The sequence below is a fragment of the Triticum aestivum genome, chromosome 3B (assembly GCF_018294505.1).
Source record: "Triticum aestivum cultivar Chinese Spring chromosome 3B, IWGSC CS RefSeq v2.1, whole genome shotgun sequence".
In the NCBI taxonomy this organism is placed as follows: domain Eukaryota; kingdom Viridiplantae; phylum Streptophyta; class Magnoliopsida; order Poales; family Poaceae; genus Triticum; species Triticum aestivum.
In genome coordinates, this window is record NC_057801.1 from 627293066 (window position 1) to 627298184 (window position 5119).

A 5119-nucleotide genomic window follows, 5' to 3' on the forward strand; every position below is an offset into this window, starting at 1 on the left:
CCATGAAGCAGGTGCTTTTATCCTCCCCAATCCGTGAGCCCTCACCACCAAGAAAATCAGTTCGTTTGCTGCCAGTTAGATCAATCTATTCATCGTTTTTCCTGTTCCTCATAGGCTTGAGTTTGTCCGCTTGGTGGAGCGGGAAGGGAGCAAGCAGGCAGATATGGGAGAAGGAGAATGACCCTGACGAGATGGCCACCATAGGGTCGTAACCTTCTTTAGCACACACATAGGCACCGTCCCCGCGGTCACAGCAGGAGGACAACATTGGGGAACGAGAAAGTCAGGTACTACTCATGTGACGGTGCAAGAGCCCATCCTGGTCGAGCACCATCCCAGGTTCGTGTTTCTCCCTATAGTTCTCTGAATTTTCCTGCACAGTTTTTTAGGTTTGCATATTCTTTTTGTTTATATGTATTTACAATGTTTGATTATGACCCCAATGAGGATAAAGAGATTTTAATTGTGTGTGTGTGTGTGCGCGCGCGCAGCTTGTCTGGTGGGATGGGGATTTAGAGGATAAATTTTATGGCAGTAAGGATGTCAAGTTTAAGACGTCAGATTTGAGGGGAAAGGAATTTACTCTCTTCTAATCAAGTGAAGAGAGGTTGCTGGTTTAAAGGGAATCCTTACTTTAACATGATTTCTTCCAATTCAACAAAGTCAGGTGCTACTCATGTCCTTTCATGGTATGGCTTATGTGACTACAAAGTATATTACTCTCTGTTATTTCTTTGATCCCCCAATACTGTTAGCTTTCTAAATAAGTCAGGTGCCACTCATGTCCTTTCATGGTATGGCTTATGTGACTACAAAGTATATGCAGGTGTGGAGCTACTCGAGGCAGCAGGACATTATGGCACACGGAGATGGGGATGGCCATGCCCGCGCTGATGCCGTCGGCCGACGTTGATGAGAGCATCACGGTCGACAACGGCTCCAACGACCTCTCCAGGAGCTTCTCCATCAGCTCCTCGGACGACACCAACTCCATTATCATGTTCTCCACACCCGGAAGCAAGAAGGCCAAGGTGCTCATCGACACCGATGGCGGCATGGTCACCAGCCTCAGCAAAATCTAATCCCAAGTAGGATAAGCTTCACATGTATACACTTCACATCCATCCGCACTCTGCTGCCCGTCAATTGTTTAATGCTACACTTCTACTAACACCTTGGATCAAATTCAGTTTGGCATGTTGACCACGTATTTGGACATGCCCGGCATGGACGACTATCTGCAGCTGCAGCAGGACTTCATCGCCTGCACAGTCCACACCAAGCATGGCTGCGCCACTCACCCACGAAGCATCGCTGAGAGGGTTAGTTAGTTTCCTGCAATATTTTTGGTGTTTGTCTTGGTGCCACATGTTTGTACTGAATATTTTTCTTGCTTATGTTGTTTAGGAAAGAAGAGCAAGCAATAGCAAGAGGCTAAGGAGGCTGCAAGACTTTGTGCCCAATATGGACAAGGTAACTAAATCAGTTGAATTGATGCACACTGTGTCACCATAGAGATGAATTTTCACCATGAATTACAGAAGCTCATACTCTCTAAAGTACTAAAACTGACGGCTACATTCCTGCATATTTAGATATATAAAACTAACTACTAAAGTACTAAAACTGACGGTTCTAATCCAAACTGGAAGTATTGCCTACAGAAATTCAGAACCTTGGTAGGTGTTGATGATTCAGACCTTAGTTACTTCGGACTTCAGAATTGCATTTGTGCAGCTATTCTCTAGGAGAAGACGTGCAATACAAACATATTAATAAGTTTCTTCTTGAATACGCAGCAAACAACTATGTCAGACAAAGATCTGGAGTACCTGCTCATATCTGGTGAGCGGGTAGCCTCTCGCCCCAAACGCCCAAGCTCCTGGTGGTATCCTACTCCACTCGGTTTCTTCTTCTTCCATGCCTACACAGCTCTAGCTTTTTTTTAGTTTAGCCCGTCTAAATTTCTGTCATATAAAATCTTATGAAACAATGTGCTACTATTCTTATTACTGAACTATGTCAATCTGTTTTTTTTAAGTTGGGGAGTGATGAATCGAACAAGGAGGAAGGCCGACGTGTTTGTTCTTCAACCATTTCCCTCTGAAACCTAGGTTAGGATTGTCCCCTGTTAAGTATGTGGTTGTACGTTGTACCTGCTACTAAATTAGCCATGCGCACATGTTCAATTTTTGACTTTTTCTTGCCTCTAAAACCCAAGTTAGGATTGTCCCTTGTTAAATGTGTGCTTGTACCTACTGCTAAATTAATCATGCACTTCCATTTTGGTTGCAGAAAATTGGGGGGGATCATGGCTGGAGCATATGTGAACTTGGCCTCCGGTCATTTGAGTCAGGTTTCTGGTTTTGCTTGGGAGAGTAGCATGTGTTTCCCATTTGTTTATTTAAATAATTTGTATCTAATTCATGTGAACCAGATCGTGCTTGGGAGAGTAGCATGTGTCTGATGAGAACGGTGATGTGGCGGACGAGCTCGCCTGCTCCTGTTATGAGGACGAATGAAACGAGGTCTCGTGGCAGCTAGCAATTATGACGGGTGGAAATACAGGTTTGCATTGACGCAGAAAAGACAGACATACCGTAGCAGGACTGCATGATGTACTGGCGGTACAGGTCGTACCGAACGAGGTGTGCAGTCCACGAATCACGGCGTCAGTCCGACAAGTGGTGGGCCCATTTAATACGACATCTCACGGGTTGGCTGGTTCTGTTTCGTTTCTGTATCCCCTTGTTTTGATGCTTATCGAACAATGGCGGCCTTGGCGACGGATGGCGGGACTGGATCCAGTCGACAGGTATGGTTTGCGAGCATCCCTACTAGATTCGAATATTGAGCATCTGCCGTTTCCTTAGAAGGGTCGCCCCAATCCCGGTGAACAGGTTCGCTGTCCCAACCATGTACGGCAGTGTGTTCTGAGTGGCAAGTTGGCAACCCAGCCGACACTAGATCTGGTTGAAGCGGACGGCAAGTGCAGAGTGGGAGGAGCCGTGGATGTGTTCGCGCCTCTCCAACTGAACCTGAACACGCTGTGCGATACGAGCAGCTTATCGCCCCCGGACTCTGAACAGTCCACGAGCAAGGACGACCCGCAAGCTCCTGGTTGGACACGGAGGTGATTTCATTGTCCTGCACTTTCGTTAAATTCATTAAGTAAATATGAAATATTTTCTTGAGTTTGAAGTATTGCAGTCAGGAATTCATGCTCTCTGATAAGACACCCATATTTTGTGATTGTGCTTAACTGCAGACAAAAGCTATGTGATGCAGGGTGCTTGTTGGACAGGCTCCTGCGCCTTGTTCGGGTAGAGTTTGTGGCCTTGAGAAGACAATCAGGGGGTTAGCTGAGAAGAAGACTAACACTTGTTAGAATAAATCCGAGGCATACCGTCGATCATCCGAGGACCAAGCAATCACATGAGCACGACACCGAGATTTGTTAACGAGGTTCACCGATATGGCTACATCCCCGGGGCTTGACTACGGCGCTCCTCCCCGTGACACCGTCACAATACCGCACCCGGTCGCCCTGGACACCGGCACATGCCGCCAGCTTCCCCTGCGTTCCGGTGCTATTATGTTGGCATAGGTTACATCGTGTGTCTACCCCCGCTATATAAGAGAGGCCTAGGATACAAGTGTCCTACTAGGACACGACTCCATATCCTATGTAAACACGATACAACTACAAGTCCAACTGTAACCTACCTTGTACACTATATTCGACACAACTCTAACAAACTCCACCTTGGCGAATATACTCCACCACCCTAGATTTGTGAATGCGTCAAACTTCCATGTACATTGGACTTGAGTTTATCCCATGAGCACCGCTGCTACTCCAAAGACTCCATGTGACTCCACCTGCAACTTGTAGTCCCTTCTTTTCTTGACCAGAGCCAACATTCGAGCAAAATTAAGTTCCTTGTTACTCTAGTTTGGGCTCCCAACTTCCAGAGTATCCGTCCAACGCAATCACACACTGATCACTGACCTGCGTGAAAAATGAACAACTCACATATTGGGTGTCACATATAAGAGTTACCTGAACTCAACATCACCGCTCCTTCCTTGACCGCCTGTCTGAAACTTGAAGGAATTTCACCATTGCTTGTAGTCATCTCGAGTCAAATTCGCACTTGTCTCACCACATGTATGACCACCAGAGCCCTGGCCCGTCTCCATGCCCCGTGCGTACCGCACGCCTCGCCGCTATTACTGCGTCGAGCCTCCGCTGTCCCGATCGAGTCTCAAGGGTCACGAACCCACACACTCAACCCCCACTGCAGAGTACCATCGATCATCACCGACCGATGACGAGTTTCACGCTTCCATCAGACCACTGGGCTCCGGTCCGAACTGCATGTCACTCGCTTTTTCCCGTCCCCGCTGAATAGGCTTCGACTCTCTGTGCACTTACGCCGTAGCCCCTCAATCAGCACCGAGTGAAGTCCTCCAGACTCCAGCTCCATCTTCAACATGACTCTGTCCGTGTCGCACTCTTTTCTTTTTTTTGTCCAAAACAAATCTCAGTCTGTACGCAGCTCACACACGTCAATCAACATCTCCAGCGAACCAGCAACATTGGCCGTTGCAAGGCCCTTCCCGGCAGCGCACCATGGGCCTTCCAGACGTCCTCCGTGCGCCCACAGATGGGCCTCCCGCCATGGGCCACTACATGCCAGGGATCACAACACGTATCCGCGCTGCCGCCTGACGCTCACCCGATCGATCAGGTGATCGACCGCCGCACGTCCTTGCAACGCACATGCACCCTTCCGCTGTCCGATGCCTGCTGCAACTCCTGGATTCCGCTGTTCTTGCCGTCGATTGCATCTGCGGACGAACTCGCTACCAGTTCATCCACACCGATGCCTTCGATCATAACCTCCAGATCAACAATCGTGGCCTCCAAATAACCTAGCTCATGATACCATTTGTTAGAATAAATTCGAGGCATATCGTCGATCATCCGAGGACCAAGCAATCACACGAGCACGACACCGAGATTTGTTAACGAGATTCACCGATATGGCTACATCCCCGGGGTCTGACTATGGGCGCTCCTCCCCATGACACCGCTACAATACCGCACCTGGTC

General features: G+C 48.3%; 1 long non-coding RNA gene across 1 annotated transcript; it reads left to right on the forward strand.

The window, feature by feature from the left end:
• The first annotated feature begins 1187 nt into the window (after window positions 1-1187).
• Window positions 1188-3960, forward strand: LOC123065901 (uncharacterized). Its single transcript, XR_006431168.1, has 6 exons — window positions 1188-1322; window positions 1408-1473; window positions 1800-2114; window positions 2296-2356; window positions 2438-2815; window positions 2901-3960. It is a non-coding gene; the product is annotated as an uncharacterized lncRNA (long non-coding RNA).
• Window positions 3961-5119: the final 1159 nt, after the last annotated feature.